The sequence below is a fragment of the Lepus europaeus genome, chromosome 7 (assembly GCF_033115175.1).
Source record: "Lepus europaeus isolate LE1 chromosome 7, mLepTim1.pri, whole genome shotgun sequence".
NCBI classification, from domain to species: Eukaryota; Metazoa; Chordata; class Mammalia; order Lagomorpha; family Leporidae; genus Lepus; species Lepus europaeus.
Genome location: NC_084833.1, coordinates 109397397 through 109416217, shown reverse-complemented (window position 1 = coordinate 109416217; position 18821 = coordinate 109397397).

Genomic DNA, 18821 nt, shown 5'->3' with positions numbered 1-18821 from the left:
TATTTATTTGAAAGGCAGAGTTACTGAGAGGGAGGGAGGGAGAGAGAGAGAGAGAGGGAGAGAGAGAGGTCTTCCATCCTCTGGTTCACTCTCCAGATGGCGGCAACAGCCAGAGCTGGGCTGCACTGAAGCCAGAGCCAGGAGCTTTATCCTGGTCTCCAACAGGGGTACAGGGAGAGGCCAAGGGCTTAGGCCACCTTCTTCCTTTTTCTCAGGCATTAGCAGAGAGCCGGATCAGAATTGGAGAACCCAGGGCTGCAACGAGCACCCATAGGGGATGCCAGCATCACAGCTTAACCTGCCACCCCGCAGTGACAGACCCCCATAAATTTCATCTAATAAGGTAAAGTCAGTGTCTGCGGTGTAAGCAGTAGTATCTGTGGGTTCCTAGAGGTGTGCTTTCGTGTGCAAGTGTTTCGTTTTCATTTTTTGTGGTCCTTAGGTTTTCTAAACATGGGTTACACAGTCACAATGATAAAGCGGCCTTTCTGGGAGCTTCCAGTGGAGTAACTCAAAGTGTGGTTGTCATCGTCCTCTGGGAATTTATTAGAACTGTGAATTCTTTGAAATTACCCCAGACCTTCTGTATTAGAAATTCTGGGAGACCTCAGTCTGTTTTAATAAGTCCCACAATGATTCTGATGTCTGGTAAAAGTTTGAGAGCCACTGCTCTAGTAGACTTGACTGATAAGAACATCTGATTCGTCATTCAATTTTGTTCCCTCCCAAGTGACAAATGGAAAGTACTGGGGCATGGGAGGTGACTTAAGTTTGGCAAAGATAATTTCTATTTCCTGGTAGAGCTACCTGAAGTAAAACAATGTAAGGAGAAGTTATTAGGTTCCCATTGTTAGAGCCTCCTATGTGAGTATTGTGTTAAACTATAGGTTCCTTCTATGTGAGTATTGTGTTAAAAAGAGGCTGCTTGCCTCTTTTCTTTCTCTTCCTCCTCCTTTTTCTTTTGTTTAAAGATCTATTTTATTTGAAAGTCAGAGTGAGAGAGAGAGAGAGATCTTCCATCTTCTGGTTCACTTCCCAAATGGCCACAGTAGCCTTAGCTTGGCTGAGTTGAAGTCATGAGCACCATCCGGGCCTCCCACATGGCTTGCAAGGACCCAGCACCTGGGCTGCTTTCCCAGGCACATTAGCAAGGAGCTAGACTGGAAGCTGAGCAGCCCAAACTGGCATATTGATATGGACAAGGCATGGAGTCTGATCCATAAATATTTTCTTCCCATTGTTTTGGGGAGCCATTGTTTTGGACTGAGTTCCTGCACTAGGCCTGAGCAAACCAAACCAAACCAAAATGGAGTCACTGATGCTAAGTGCTATATAATCAAACTGAAACGTAGAAGCAAGTAGATTCCAGACTAAATCTTCTTGAAACAGTTCGCAGCAACTAATTGAAAAGCTTAAGTTAGCAAAATAATGATTTCTCTTTTGCTTAATGTTTACAAGAAAAGTAACCCAAAGCAGCCTGAACTTAACCAGTCTGCTTTTGTCTATTGAATTGTCTCTTTGTTCCCATGTTATAAAAATGAACTGTTTTGTCATGCCCAGTGGAGCATTCACTCTGTTTTTACAGAATGAAATGTTGCCAGATTCTAGAACCCCAAATAAAAGTCAATTAAATCTTTAAATGTAACTTGTATTTTTATCTTTTGATAATTCCTCTACTTGAATTAATTTCATAGTGGCTTAAGATAATGCTTGGAGCTCCCATATGCCATATCAGCATCTGGTTCAAGTTCCAGCTCCATTTCTGATTCAGTTTCCTGATAATGCACACAACACTGGGAGGCAGTGGGTGATGGTTCAAGTACTTGCATCCCTGCTGCCCACGTGGAAGACCTGGATTGAGTTCCAGGTTCCTGGCTTCAGGCTGGACCAATCCTGGCTGTTGAGAGCATTTGAGGAGTTAAACAAGTAGGTGGAATATCTCCCTGTCTCTGTCTCTCTGCCTTTCAAATAAAATGAAAACATGAAAAAAGTTTAAAACACACAGAGACAGTTCTCTTGGAGTTTGGAAAGAGTGACCACAGTGAGCCTTGGTTTCTGCATGGTGATAATTGCCTGCGGTCAGCTGCCCCTTTAAGATGGCGTAGGCCTTGCCATTCAGTAGACCCTAGTTCATTGTTGTCTTCCCAGCCTAGCTGGATTATACCATTTCCTGGGTAACTGTAGACATTTGAGTGAGTGTTTTCCGACCCAGCATCTTGATATTTGGGGGGAGAAACCACTTCACTTATTAACTAAATGGTAATGTGAAAAATAAATCATGTAAATGATATTAAGAAAAAAATAACATGACCCAATCTGCCTTTGCAAAGACTTTTCTGGTAATTAAACTTTGTGTTTATATGGGATACTGGGTTTCATAAAGTTAAAGTACTGTAGGTGAATTTTTTTAGAAATTATTCAGATAGAATAAGTAAAAATAATTTTAACAAAATTTTTGAGTATCTACTGTGTACAATACATTGTACTAAATACTGGAAATAAAAAGGAGTGTTAAAATAATGGCAAGGCCATGGCTCACAACCTCAAAGAGTTTATGGCCTATATGTGAACTGGGCATGTATAAATGACTGTGTCATTTATTCCAAGGATAGGCAATAAACAATGACTGGTGGTAGAGGCTGGAAACACAGACAAAGTGGCTATTAATTCTAATGGAAGAAATCAGGAAAGAATGCTGTTTTATCTAATGGCGTGCCTTGAATGAATATTAATATTTTCCTTGAGCATGGAAGGTGATCAAAGAAAGCATTTATTTAGTGAATGAAAGCTCCAAAGTGAAATGTTATAAACAAGTTTCAAATATAATTTCCTGGGGCCAGCGCTGTGGCATAGCAGGTAAAGCTGCTGCCTGAAGTGCCGGCATCCCATATGGGCACCAGTTTCAGACCTGGCTGCTCCACTTCCAATCCAGCTCTCTGCTGTTGCCTGGGAAAGCAGTATAAGATGGCCCAAGTCCTTGGGCCACTGCATCTATATGGAGACCTGGAAGAAGCTCCTGGCTCCTGGCTTCGGATCAGTCCAGCTCCGGCTGTTGCAGCCACTTGGGGAGTGAACCAACGGATGGAAGACCTCTCTCTCTCTTTCTATGCCTCTGCCTCTCTGTAACTCTGCCTTTCAAATAAATAAATAAATCTTTATATAATATCCTGATTAGCTAGAATTTTATTGTTGAATATGTTCTAGTTGTAATAAGTAGTCTTTTATTCTTAGGGGTTTCAAAGTTTCCAAGGTATGAAAATGTGAAATCTGTTCCTGGCAAACCTCTAAGAACAGTCATTTAAAAATTTGTTTAAAAGATTTATTTATTTATTTGAAAGTCAGAGTACACAGAGATAAGGAGAGGCAGAGAGAGAGAGGTCTTCCATCTGCTGGTTTACTCCCCAATTGACCGCAATGGCCAGAGCTGCGCCAATCCGAAGCCAGGAGCCAGGAGCTTCTTCCAGGTCTCCCACATGGGTGCAGGGGCCCAAGGACTTGGGCCATCTTCTACTGCTTTCCCAAGCCATAATTAGAGAGCTAGATCGGAAGATGAGTAGCCAGGACTAGAACCAGCACCCTTATGGGATGCTGGTGCTTCAGGCCAGGGTTTTAACCTGCTGTACCACAGCGCCACTCCAAAATTTTTTATTTATTTAATTGAAAGGTAGAGAGATAGAGATAGAGGCACAGACACAGACACAGACAAGGATATTCCATCCACTGGTTTTTTCCTCCTACCCCAAAACAGGCAGAACATTTTTAAAAAATCAATTTAAAATGTATTAATAGCACACTCTTAGTGCAGCATGTCTATGTTTCTCCTTCCAGGCACATAGATCAGGGTAGTTTATTCACTGTTTGCAAGGCTTTGTATAGACAGCCAGTGCCAAGGAACTCAAAGATAAGCCACAACGCCTACCTCTCCATGTCTGATTGGACCATGGAAACAAGCCATTCAGTTTACTGACTAAATAATTATGAAATTAAAATAAACCCAAGCACTGTTCTATGCACAGGAGATGTATTGGTGATCAAAAGACATAAAGCCTCTGTCTTCATAAAGTTTTTATACTGGATAGGAGTTTGGAGCAGTTGTTGACACAATCCCATACCAGAATGCCTGGGCCAAGTCCAGGCTACTCTGCACTCAGTCCAGCTTCCTGCTAATGGACAACCTGTGTGGCAACAGATGACCATTGAAGCATTTGGGTCCCTGTCATCCACATGGAGACCTGAACACAGTTCCTGCTTATTGGCTTCAGTCTGGCCCAGCCCTGGCTTTGCAGAAATGTAGGGAGTGAACCAGCAAATGGAATCAATCAATCTCTCTCTCTCTCTCTCTCTCTCTCTCTCTCTCTCTCTCTCTCTCTCTCGGCCTTTCAATTAACGTGAAAATAGAGACTTGTAAAAATAAAGCTTTTATACTAGTGAGGAGGTATAAAATAAGTAAATAGATATATAGCACAATATACAGGGATATATACAGGGATAAGGACAATGAAGAAAACAAAACAGGATGAGGGGATCAAAACTGATGGGGCTGCTGCTTCAGACAGTGTTGGTCAGACTCAGCTTCTCTACGAGGACCACACTGATTGAGAAATTCCGAGATTTACAATCTAAATGTTTTAAAATGAAAGACTTCCCTTAAATGTGTCAATAATTTACCAGCCCATGTCATTACATGGTATTATATCATACTAAGAGCACTAAGTAAGAGCACTAAGAGCATTGTGGTACAGCCAGTTAAGCCTCTGCTTGTGACACAGGCATCCACTATCAGGATCCCACCTGCTCTGCTTCTAATTCAACTTCCAGCTAATGGGCCTGGGAAGGCAGCAGAAGGTGGTCTGGGTACTCGGGCCTCTGCCACCTCAGTTCTGGCTGTTGTGGTCATTTGGGGAGAGAACCAATGGTTGGAAGATCTCTCTATCTCTGTTTCTCCCTCTCTCTCTGTCACTCTGCACATCAAATAAATAAAATATTTAAAAAAATGACAACGAAATTTCTTATTTCTAAAAATTTTTATTTGTGCATATTTAGGGGCAATGTGTGAAGATCAAATCCAATCACGTAGCATTTCCGTCTCCTTAAGTTATTAAAAATGTTTTTTGATTGACACCTGATAGTTGTATTGTCTTTAAGAAGACTGTAGCTTCCAAAGTTAGGCAATGTAGGCATTTCATTTGTTATTTCATCCATGATTTATCGACTCATGTTCATTGTGTGACATTGTCTGTCCTAAGAAACTAAGCCCTACGCTGTTTAGGGTCTGCGTGTTTGTGATGAATTTGTAGGGCTACTGGCTCCCAGTACCTGCTTATTCTTTAAGACAAAATATAGATATACAAGTGTCCAGAAGCAGATCACAGGAAGAGAAAGTTTATTCCTCAACCTGGCCCCCTGGCTTAGGTTTCAGTTTGTAGTATGGTCCTGAGATCATATAGCCCTGAGAAAATTAGATGGAAGTTAAGGACTCTGTCCCCAGAAAAGCGCATGTATATAACCACCTACCACTTAACTAATGTTCTCATCCTCTTTCTGAAATATGCCAACTGATCCTACGAGACACTGGAAGCTAGCAGCTGGTAGCTTTCCCTTGGTTCACCCCTGCGTGCTTGCTCCCACCAGCTGAATAGAATGTTTACCACTTTATTTCATTATGTTTGTTCCCAGATGATTGATTTATATGTTACTGCTCATAATTGTGTGGTTTATTTACATCAATTGATATGTGACTCTGTAAAGAAAAATACTTTTGTATGAAAACCAAAGAATGCTTTAGAAAAAGTGAATAAAGGTGAGTGCTGATAAAGACAGTTGTTGTGTTAAGTATAGGCAAAGTGGCAATATAAGACAAGAGAGGGACTGGGCTGGTGTTGTGGCAGAGCAGGTTAAGCTGCCGCCTGCAATGCTATCACCCCATAACAGAGTGACATTCAAGTCCTGGCTGCTCTGCTTCTGATACAGCTCCCTGCTGATGTGCCTGGGAAAGAAAGAAGCAGAAGATGATGCAAGTACTTGGGCCCCGGCACTCATGGGAAAAACCTAGATGAAATTCCTGGCTCCTGGCTTGGGCCCAACTGTTGTGACCATTTGGGGAGTGAACCAGTGGATAGAAGATCTCTCTCTGTTTCTCCTTCTCTGTGTGTCACTCTGCCTTTCAAATAGATAAAATCAATCTTTAAAATAATAATAAAAGACTAGAGAAATCTTTTACAAACCCTAGATGGAATAAGGTTCTGCATTCAGTTTCTTTGCAGAACTATTTTGTTTCTGGTTTTTGAGTAAAGTGAAACTAGCACCAAGGCAAAGCACTAGGGGTGTGATTTGCATAAAAAGGCCATCCAGAACTCCAATAAGAGGAGCTGTTTCTTTTAAGACCCTAATGACTGGGTAATGTATATTTAGCCAGGAGCCAGGAGCTTCTTCCAGGTTTCCCACATGGGTGCAGGGGCCCAAAGACTTGGGCCGTCTTCCACTGCTTTCCCAGGCCACAGCAGAGAGCTAGATTGGAAGTGGAGCAGCCGAGACCTGAACTGGTGCCCATATGGGATGCCAGCATTGCAGGCAGCAGCTTTACCCGCTATGCCACAGTGCTGGCCCCAACTTCTGTGTCTTAACTGGAGACATAGGAAGGAGGGTTTGAAGCGTGCAGAGACCTCTTTAAAGCCTCCATCTGAAAACTCACACGTTACCTCTCATATTCTATTAGGACCACTCAGCCACATGGTCACACCCTTACCGTGGTCTTTATTCTGGTCATTTGTTTGTTCAGCTGAAAATCGGGGTTTCTATTACTATAATACTTACCTAATGCTTTCTAACAAATTACTCAAAAAATAGTGACTTACAATAACATTTAATTAATAAATAAACATTTGCTAAGTCTCAATTTCTGTGGGCCAGGAATTTGTGTGAAGCTTTATTGAGTGTTCTGGCTCAAGATCTTTCAGAAGACCCAGTCAAGGTGATAACAAGGGCTATGGGCATCTGAAGGCTCTTTCTGGGCAGGATCCACTCCCACGCTTGCTCATTTGGCTGTTGGCAGCTACCATGTCTTTGTTGGCCATTGCCAGAGAAATTGGTCCCTTGCCATGTGGGCCTCCCAGTAGGACTGCTCACAACATGGCCACTGGTTTCCCTTAGACTAATTGTTTTTTTTACAAATAGTTTGAGAAGGAGTGATACTAGGTGTTCTTTAAGTGTTTGGAAGAGTTTACCTGCAAATCCATGGGTTCCTGGGCATTTCTGGGAAGTTTTTAACTACTGCCTCAGTATCTTCTCTTGGTATTGGTCTGTTCAGGTTTTCTGTTTCTTCATGGTTCCTTCTTGGTAGGTTGCATGTTTCTGAGAATGTTTCCATTTCTACTATGTTATTCAGTTTGTTGGCATAGAGTAGTTCATAGTAGTCTCTTAGGACCCTTTATATTTCTGTGGTATCAATTGTGACATTTACTTTTTCATTCATAATTTCACTTGAGCTATCTCTTTTTTCTTAGTTAATATAGCTAAAGCTTTGTCAACTTGTTTTATCTTTTGAAGAAAAAAAGCTTGTTCTTAGTTTGGTTGATTTGTTTTATTATCTTCCTAGTCAATATTGCCATGATTTCTGCTCAGATCTTCGTGTCCTTGCTTGTAAAGCATAGGGAACATAAGTAACTTGCTGAAGGGCATACAACGTAAGAGGCTGCTGTGTTCTGAATGTCTGCGGCATCTGTAGAGTCATATGTCGAAACCTAATCAGCAATGTGATGCTATCAGGAAGTGAGGCCCTTGTGGGTAGGATTAATGATCCTATGGATGAGACAACAGAGAGCTGCCTTGCCCCTTTCTGCTGTGTGAGGACACAGCAAAAAGAGCCGTGGAACAGAAAGCAGGCCTTCACTAGACAGCACATCTACTGGCACCTGACCCTAGACTCTACAGCTTTGAGATGAATTTGTTATTTGTAAGCCACCCAGTCTATGGTGTTTTCTTGTAATACTCTGAATGGCCTAAGATGTAGGTGGAGCCCAAACTGAGTTTTTCCTATCTAGCTGCTAGTAGGTTGGCCCTCTGTATGAGTGTTGGGCCCTGTTCCCTCTCGTCTGAAGCCACTGCCCTCCCCACTCCACCCCTGCAGCCCACACACTTCCCCACCCAGGACTGTGAAAGTTGTCAGAATCAAAATGGAATCACTTTCATTAATCCCTAACCAAAATCCAAATAAGTAAACCAAAGAAGCTGGGAGGCTGTGATGATGAGGATCTCACTCATGTATGCCTGACAGTAAGAATCTTTCATAAATGACTCTCAGAACCACAACCTTGCATCAAAAATACTCCTGCAGGCCGGTGCCGCGGCTCACTAGGCTAATCCTCCGCCTTGTGGCGCTGGCACACCGGGTTCTAGTCCCAGTTGGGGCACCGGATTCTGTCCCGGTTGCCCCTCTTCCAGGCCAGCTCTCTGCTGTGGCCAGGGAGTGCAGTGGAGGATGGCCCAAGTGCTTGGGCCCTGCACCCCATGGGAGGCCAGGAGAAGCACCTGGCTCCTGGCTTCGGATCAGCGTGGTGCGCCGGCCGCAGCACGCCAGCCGCAGCGGCCATTGGAGGGTGAACCAACGACAAAAAGGAAGACCTTGCTCTCTGTCTCTCTCACTGTCCACTCTGCCTGTCAAAAAATTAAAAAAAAAATACTCCTGCAAGGACAATTGCCCAACAACTGTTTGTTCACCCTGAGACTGCAGTCCTTTTGGCCAAGAGTTAATGTTTCTAAGTGTCTTATATAATCATAATTTCACTTTTTTCCTTTAAGATTTATTTATTTTTATTTGAAAGAGCCACAGAGAAGGAGAGGCAGAGGCAGAGGCAGAGGCAGAGAGAGAGAGAGAGAGAGAGAGATCGATCTTCCATGCACTGGTTTACTCCCCAAATGGCTGCAACCACCAGGCTGGGCCAAGCAGAACTTAGGAGCCTGGAGCTCCATCCATGTCTTTCATATGGGTGCAGGGGCCCAAGAACTTGGGCCATCTTCTGTTGCCTTCCAAGGCACATTAGCAGGGAGCTCAATCAGAAGTAGATATGGGATCCCAGTGTTGCAGTCAGCAGCCTAACCTCTGCCAGCCCCAGAGAACACAATCTGACTGCAGTACAGGGACAACTGAAAAGCATACTGTGCCATTTAACAAAACGTCTTAGACTATTTTAGACTAGCAAAGATATAGCTGCATATTTAAAAATACAAATAGGGGCTGGTGTTGTTGGCACAGCAGTGATGCTGGCATCCCATAGGAGCGCCAGTTCAAGTCCTAGCTGCTCTGCTTCTGACCCAGCTTCCTGCTGATGCACCTTGGAAGGCGTGGAAGTTGGCCCAAGTACTTGGGTTCCTGCCACCTGCAGGAGTGACCTCTAAGGAGTTCCAGATTCCTGGCCCAGACCTCACTGGGGAGTGAGCCAGTGGATGGAAAATTTCTCTCTCTCTCTCTCTCTCTCTCTCTCTCTCTCTCTCTCTGCCTTTTAAATAAATAAATAACATTTTAAAAAGATTTATTTATTTGAGAGGCAGAGTGACAGACAAACAGAGGGAGAGACAGAGAGGGAGGTTCATTCCACTGGTTCATTCCCCAAATGGCTGCAATGGCCGGAGCTGGGCCAATCTGAAGCTAGGAGCCAGGAGCATTTGGGCCATCTTCCATTGCTTTTCGAGGCCATTAGCAGGGAGCTGGATTAGAAGTGGAGCAGCTGAGACTTGAACCATAGACCATATAGGATGTAGGCATGGCAGGTGGATGCTTAACCTACTACGTCACAGTGCCAGCCCCCATAAATTTTAAAAACATAAGTACTACATAATAACTTACACAGGAAACACAAACACAGTACCCACCTCCTCATTAGGCTCTGCAGAGGCAATTGCTCTTTACCATTCTATCTCTATAATTTCTCTATAATTTGCCCTTTATTTCAGCTTCTCTCAAATATTTTTCTTTCTTCTTATAAAATGTTTGACTCGGGGCCTGCATTGTGCAGTAATGGGTAAAGATGTGCCTGCAGCATCGGCATCTCATATGGGCACTGATTTGATTCCTGGCTGCTCCACTTCTGATCTAGTTCCCTGCCAATGGGCTGAGAAAAGCAGAAGATGACCCAAGTGCTTGGGCCCCTGCACTCACATGAGAGACCCAGAAGAGGCTCCTGGCTTCAGCCTGGCCCAGTTCCGGCCTGTGCAGCCACTTGGGGAGTGAATCAGTGGATGGAAGATCAATTCTCTCTCTCTCTCTCTCTCTCTGAATCCTCTCTCTGTAACTCTGATCTTGAAATAAATAGATAAATAAATAAATCTTTAAAAAAAGTTTGACTCCTACATATGTAAATTACCAGGTACAGTGTGATGTTTCAGCATATGTATGCATTATGTAATGATCAAATTAGAATGATTAGCATATGCATGCTTCACCTCAAATGTTTGTCTCTTTGTAGTAGGAGTATTGAGAATGCTCTCCTATTTTGAAATATACAGTGCATCATCATTAACTGTAGTCGATCCATTGTACACTAGAACGTTAGAGTAACCTCTAAGGAGTTCCAGGCCCTCTGATCTGCCTGTGACATTATACCCACTGACTAATCTTTCTTCTCATTCTCCCTATTTCCTCCTCCTTCCCTTTATTGTTCTATTCCCAATTTCTTTAACATCAGCTTTATTTGAGAGTCCACATATAGTGAGATTATGTGGTATTTGTCTTACGATGCTTGGTTTATTTTGCCTAACATGTCTGTGGGGTTCATCCATTCTGTTTGAAATGACAGGATTTCAGCTTTTTAAGGGCTGAATAGTATCCTACGATAGATATCTCACACATTAAGTATATAATATCACATTTTATTTATCAGTTCATCTGTTTATTTAATATTTTGGCTGTTGTGAATAGAGCTGCAATAAACTTGGGAGTGCAGATATCTCCTCAACACACTGAGAGGATTGTAGGATTGCTGTATCATGGTTTATCTCTATTTATTTTTTAAAATAAAGAATGCTAAACAATTTCATACCAGTAACTTCAGCAATGTATATGAAATGCACATGAGTTTGCAAAATCACAACTTCAGAAAAGTGACATGGAAAGAAAAAAATTGAATATCCTCATGTGAATTTTAGAAATTGAATTCATTTTTAGAATGTTCCTCCAGAGATAACTACACATCTAGATAGTTTCAGTGGTGAATCTACTAAATATTTAAGGAAGAAATAATTGCACAGTAATATATTCTTCTAGAAAACAGAGAAGGAACAAATGCTTTTCACCTTATTTTAAGAGATAAGGGCTGGCACTGTGATGTGGTAAGTTAAGCCTCCACCTGTCTGTGGTGCCAGCATTCCATATGGGCACCGGTTCGTGTCCTGCCTGCTCCTCTTCTGATCTAGCTCTCTGCTTATGGCCTGGCAAAGCAGTGGAAGATGGCCAAATCCCTGGGCTCCTGCACCGACATGGGAGACCCAGAAGAAGCTCCTGGCTCCTGGCTTTGGATTGGCCCAGCTCCAGCCATTGTGCCATTTGGGAAGTGAACCAGTGGCTAAAAGACTTCTCTTTCTGTGTCTGTAACTCTGCCTCTCACATAAATAAATAAATCTTTTAAAAAAAATGAAGAAAAAAAAAAAGAAGAAAAAGAGACCACCATAGTCCTGATATAAAAATTTAATGAGTTTAATGAGTACAAGAAAATTAACTTATAGAACTATAGTAATAATTCATACAAGTGACAAAACTTTAACAAAATATGTAGCAAATTAAATATAGAAAAAGGTAAAACTAAAATGAGTAATTAGATTTTTTTTTCTTCCCTCTTGTGTATCTGGTCTACTGCTGAGACTTGTACTTTTGCATGTTTTCATGTTGTGGTTTACAATTTCTTGTCTTAAACATTTCTTATAGGACTGATCTGATGGCAACAAATTCCTTCAGTTATTTTCTTGTCATGGAGAAAGTGCTTATTTCTCCTTTGTTTCTGAGGAGTAGCTTTGCTGGGTATAGTATTCTTGGCTGGCAGTTTTTTTTTTTTTTCTTCTGTATTTCATGTTGTTCTCTCCTATCCTATAAGTTTTCTGCTGAGAAGTCTGGCTGTTAATCTAATGGGTATTTCCGTGTAAGTGACTTGACACTTTCCTCTTGCTGTTTTTAGAATTCTTTTTCTTGTTTATTTGACAGTTGGACTGTAATGTGCCTCAGAGAGGATCTTCTGTGGTTGAAGTGATCAGTGGTCCTTTGGACGTCCTGAAGCTGAATGTCGGTATCTTTTCCAAGACTAAGTAAGTTTTTCTATGCCTTTTGCTTTATTTTCTCTTTCTAGCATACCCATATATCTGAATGCTTGCTCACTTAGTTGTACCAAGAATTCTCAATGACTTCCTCTTTCTTTCTTCTCCTCCTCCTCTGCTTCCTCCTTCCTCTTCTTTGCCTCTTCCTTCTTTCCCCCTCTTCCTCCTCCTTCACCTCCTCCCCTCTTCTTCCTCCTCCTTTTCCTCCTCTACCTCTTCCTTCTCCCCCTCTTCCTCCTTCTCCTCTTCCTCCTTCTCCTTCTCCTCCTCCTTCAACTCATTTCAAAAGACCTTGTGCTTCTTGTGCCCCTCCACTGGTTGTCGAGCATCTGTTGGGTCAGTTGCTTCCATCAATGTAATGGGGTGGCTTTCATAGCCAAAAGACATTTTGCTGGCAGTGTCTTGGTGTTGATTGGATATGCTGTGTTGCCTCTGGTTCCAGGTGGATGCTTTAGTGTAGTGTCTGTTTAGCTTCTTCAGCTGTAATCAACATTTCCAATGTCTGCAGGTGTCTCAGTAGCCTAGGCTGCAGGGGCTGTGTGGTTGCTTCACAAGTTAGATGTACCTCACTTTGGCATAGCTGGTTACTGGCAACTCTGTGTGTGGTGCACCTATGCAGGTGTGGGCCTTCTTAAGTTTTTGTGAGTTGTGTGAGTGCAGGACAACCTGTGGGCCCAGTGAGTGTAGTGTAACATGTCTGGTAGCGGAACAGGGCGCCTGTCAGTATGTGAGGGGTGCTCAGGTAGCTTCACATGTCCCCAGGGCACTGACCTGCTTAGGGACACCATCCCAACTGCCTCCCAGGGCAGAAGGTGAGTGGGAAAGACTGAGCATCTGTTCTCAGTGCCTCAGTGTACTCAGCTTTGGAGAACAGAATGCTCAACTGCTTCTTGGGGCCACAGGAGGATGGGCAGGGCCACCCTGTTGCTTCCTGGGGTGCCTCGAGGGGCTGAGCCACTGAGGAAAGGCTGCTTGGATGCTCCCCAGGGTCATGAGTAGGTGGGCAGGGCCATTCGTTCACCTGCCTAGGCCTCTGTTGACTGAGCTGCTCAGGGCTGGTTATATATTTGGTTCCTATGGGTGTATAAATGGGATCACCCAGCTATTTCTGGGGCAGCAGGAGTATTAGAAGGGTTGTCCAGCTGTTTTCTGGGGGCCTCTGCAGGCTGAATCACTCATTGTGTGCCATCCAAGTTCTTCCTGGAGCCATGGGAGGTGAGGCAGGGCCCAGCTGGCTCATAGATCCAGACCTGCAGAACTGTTGGGAGAGGCTTCTTCACAATTCCCCCGTGGTTGGAGTCTCAAGATGGCTCCACACAACAAGAGTCTGGGGGAGCAGGTTGCAACAAGGACTCAATTCTTTTCTCCGGGGCAATGGAGAGGTATGGTAATCCAGCAGCTCCCCAGACAGGTTTGAGATCTCTGTGAGGGCTCCAGGATCTCCAGCAATGAAAACCTCATGTGTCCATGCATGAATGGGAACTGCAAGGGTCCTCTTGCTGAACTTTTTCCCATTGAGCCATATCAAGGTTTATCTCAAAATACAGAACAGTAGGTACTTAGTTCCTTTCTTTATGAGGATTTTTTTTTTAGGATATTTTTTATCACCTTACTCTACAGGATCTAATTCTGTGTTCACTTTCTTGGTGTACTCCTCAGTGAGTGGAGTCTTCCTCCAAGCTGTGCTGCCCAAGGTTGAGGGAGAGGGTGGTAGAGGCAATCCCTTACCACTTGGTGAACACAGTTCCAGAGGTTCAGTTCACGGGTGCTGGCTTGGGCAGTGGGGCTCTGCCTGGTACTGAGTTTCACCATGGCAGGCCTGGTACTAATGGCTGGACTTAATTCCCTCTCCCCCCACTAAGAGGAAGGCCCCATGCAGCTTAGTGCTGGGGCATGGGTGACACAGGCAACTCTTTCCTTCCTGCTCTCTTTGCTTGTTACTGTACTAAAACCATGCACTATGGCCTCTCATCTGACCTCCCCAGCTCTTGTAAAGGCAGACTGGCATGCGGATAGCTATTCTAACTGGTGGCTCTGTGGGGAGACAATCAGTGGAGGATCATAGTTGCCCTCTTGCTCCACCTCTGCCGTTTACTTCTGTTAAAACAAAAAGAATCATACCTGCTGTGCTGCTGGGTATCTCTATGCTTTTCCACTTTGGAGCTCTGAGGTTAGGAGTCGGGGCAAGGAGCAGTACTCTTACAAAAAGCTGGTGATGTAACTCCTTTAGCAGAATGCAGAGGTGTTCACATACACATATAGGGCACACCCATAATCCCCAGAAATAACTGTGTGTGGGACCAGTGGCTCAAGGAGTGATTAGTCTGTGACGTTTGAGCTATTAATGTTGATGTGTTGTTATTCACAATCATGGACTGGTGGGGCCTGGGAAAATTTGGGTTGCAAATGCAAAATATGGGCAAAAATGGGACAGGAGCACATAGAAGACACTGATTTACTCTGCTAAGGGAGTCAGAGAAACTTCATCGCCCAAGCTAAGGCAGGGGGAAATGGGAGTTCACCAGGGCCAAGTGATAGGACTAGAAGGTGGAGGAAATTGCCTATGCAATGGATGACAAAATGAGAGAGTGGAGTGTGTTTTGTGATGTGATAAGGATACTATATAAAGCTAAAGTTAGAAATCATTTTATAAACTAGACACAAGGATAAATTATTTCTATTGGATTTCTTTGAGACCTGGGATGAATTTCTCCATGGAGGAACTTAATTTGCTTCAGCCAGCCTTCTGGGGATACTTCTAGTCCAAGATCACTGTCATTTAAATTCTCATTTTGAGGTTTTTAATGCCAGAACATGGCAAGAGCCGTAATTTCAGTAAAAGCTGACTTCCAGTTCTAATCTGTCAGTGATTTTCCTTCCTTTGCTTTGTACCAATATTTGAGTTCCTTTACTTATTTGGTTTTATAGTACCCTGGGGTCATGAACATTCTTTATTTATTCTGGATATATCATTTGTCACTTGTTTATATTATAGACATATTCTTTCAAACTACAGCTTACGTTTTCTTTGTCTTAGTGGCTTCTGTTCATATATACCTTTTGTTAACTTATTCCTATGTATTTGATTTTTAATGCTACTTAAAATGATATGATTCTTAATTTTAATGTACTCAGATTATTACTGTCTTATATTTAGTGCTCTTTGGATCCTGTTTAAGCAATGTTTGCTTACCCTAGATTCACAGACATGTTATATTACCTTCTAAACAATTTGTCTTCTTTCTGTGTTATTATTATTATTTTTGTTAAAAAAGGTGAAGAAGGGCACTATATAATGATTCAGGGATCAATCCGACAGGAAGATATTGCTATAATAAATATATGTGCACCCAATTACAGGGTACCTGGCTATTTAAAAGAAATGTTAATGGACCTAAAGGGAGACATAGACTCCAACACATTAGTAATGGGAGACTTAAATACCCCACTTTTAGCAGTGGACAGATGAACCAGACAGAAAATTAGCAAGGAAACAACAGTTAATCAATACTATAGACCAAATGGACCTGATGGTTATCTATGGAACCTTTCACCCCACATTGGCAGAATACACATCCTTCTCATCAATGCATGGAACATTCCCTAGGATAGACCATATGATAGGCCACAAAGCAAGTCTCAGCAAATTCACAAAAACTGAAATCATTTTATGCATATTCTGAGATCACAATGGAGTGAAGCTGGAAATCAACAACCCAAAAATCTTTAGAACATATGCAAGCACATGGAGACTGAGCAACATGCTCCGTAAAGAACAGTGGTTCACAGAAGAAATCAAAAGAGAAATCAACAAATTTCTGGAAACAAATGAAAATGACAGTACATCACATAAAAACCTATGGGATTATAAGACCCCTGCTAAAAGTAAATATTAAAATAATTTTAGCAAGGGTTGAAAAGTTTGGCTGCTGACAGTAGCCATTCCTTAAGATAACTGTGTCTCCACCTGCCTACAGAATAACCTTGGGAAACTGCCTTGTGAAACTGCTCTGTGTAACTGTCTCACGCGATAACACTTGCAGGAGTCCGGAAAAGAGTTGCAATAAGGTTCTGTGACCATTGTATAAGCTTACCCCTTCCCTCACTAAAATCGCAACAAGAGTTTGCCCTTCAAAATAGCCAATCACCAAACGCCCCACATACATATGTTAATCAGGTGGCTATTGTCTTTAAAAACTGCTGTAACCCCTGCTTGGGGCTCTCTCACTCTCTCGACTGCCTGAGGTGCTGGGGAGCCCGTTTGCGCAAACGTATTAATATCCTCTTGCTTTTGCATCTACTGGGCTGGAGTTTTGGGTCTTTGGGCGACCACCCGAGTGCGTTGGATTCCCAGATTTGGGGTCCTTCAGGATACAGCCAAAACAGTATTAAGAGGGAAGTTTATAGTAATTAGTGCCTTCCATGAAGAAACTGGAAAGGTTGCAAATAAAGGAGCATCAGTGCATTTCAAGGACCGAGAATATCAATGACAAACCAAACCTAAAACTAGTAAGAGGAAAGAAGTAATTAAAATTAGAGAAGAATAAACAAAATTGAAACAAAAAATACAAAAAAAAAACAGTGAAATGAAAAGCTGTTTTTTTTTAGAAAAAAAATAAGCAAAAAAAGGGAAAAGACCAAAATCAGTAGAATCAGAGATGAAAAAGGAAATGTAATAACAGACACCACAGAAATAAAAAGAATCACAGAAAGTATTACAGAAAGCTGTATGCCAACAAATTAGGAAACCTAGAAGAACGGATAGATTCCTAGAAATATACAATCTACCAAAATTGAGTCATGAAGATATAGAAAACCCAAACAACCAATAACCAAGATGAAGATTGAGTTAGTAATAAAGACTCTCCTAACAAAGAAAAGACCAGGACTAGACAGCTTTACTTCTAAATTCTACCAGACCTCTAAAGAAAAACTGATTTCAATGCTTCTCATGCTATTCAAAACAATTGAAAAGGAAGGAATCTTCTCAAACTCCTTCTATGAAGCCTGCACCATCTTAATACCTAAACCTGCAAAAGATGCAGCAGAGAAAGAGAACTGTAGACCAATATCCCTGATGAACATGGATGTAAAAATCCTCAACAAAATATTAGCTAATCGAATTCAACAACACATCAGAAAGATCATTCACCCTGACCAAGTGGGGTTTATCCCTGGTATGCAGGGATGGTTCAACATTCACAAATCAATGTGATACACCATATTAACAAACTGAAGAACCAAAATCATATGATTATCTCAATAGATGCAGAGAAAGCATTTGATAAAATATAACAACTTTCATGATAAAAACCTTAAGCAAAATGGGTATACAAGGAACATTCCGCAACACAATCAAGGCAATATATGACAGACACACAGCAAACATCTTATTAAACAGGGAAAAGAGGGCAACATTCTCCGTAAGATCCAGAACCAGACAAAGATGGTCATTGTCACCATTTCTATTGAATATAGTCCTGGAAGTTTTAGCTAGAGCCATTAGGAAAAAAAATAAAATAAAAAAAAATCAAAGGGATACAAATTAGAAAAGAGGAAGTCAAACCATCCTTATTTGCAGATGACATGATCCTATATGTAGGGGATGCAAAAGACTCCACTGAAAGACTGATAAAAGAGTTTGGTAAAGTGGCAGGATATAATCAACACAGAAAAATCAATAGCCATTATATACACAGACAATGTCACAGCTGAAAAAGAACTTTTAAGATCAGTACCATTCACACCTTTCCAAAAAGAACCAAATACTTTGGAATAAATTTAACCGAGGATGTCTAAGATCTCTACGATGAAAATTAACGAACACTAAAGAAAGAAATAGAAGAAGATATTAAAAATGGAAAAATCTTCCATGTTCATAGATTGGAAGAATAAATATCATCAAATTGTCCAAGCTACCAAAAGCAATTTATAGATTCAATGTGATCCTAATTAAAATGCAAAGGACATTCTTTGCAAATCTAGAGAAAACTATGCTGAAATTCATCTGGAAACACAGGAGACTCCAAATAGCTAAACTAGTCTTACACAACAAAAACAAAGCTGGAGGCATGACAATACCTGATTTCAAGACATACTACAGAGCTGTTATAATCAGAACAGCCTGGTACTGGTGCAAAACAGATTTATAGTCCAATGGAACAGAATAGAAACTCCAGAAATCAACCCATGCATCTATAGTCAACTTATCTTTGATAAAGGAGCTAAAATCAATCTGTGGAGCAGGGACAGTCTCTTTAACAAAGGGTGCTGGAAAAACTGGATCTCCATATACAGAAGTATGAAACTAGACTCCTACCTTACACCTTAAACAAAAATCCACTCAAAATGGATCAAGGACCTAACTCTATGACCCAATACCATCAAATTATTAGAGTACATGGGGGAAACTCTACAAGACATTGGCATAGTCAAAGACTTCTTGGAAAAGATCCCAGAAGCACAGGCAATCAAAGCCAAAACTGACAGATGGGATTATATCAAGCTGAGAAGCTTCTGCACTG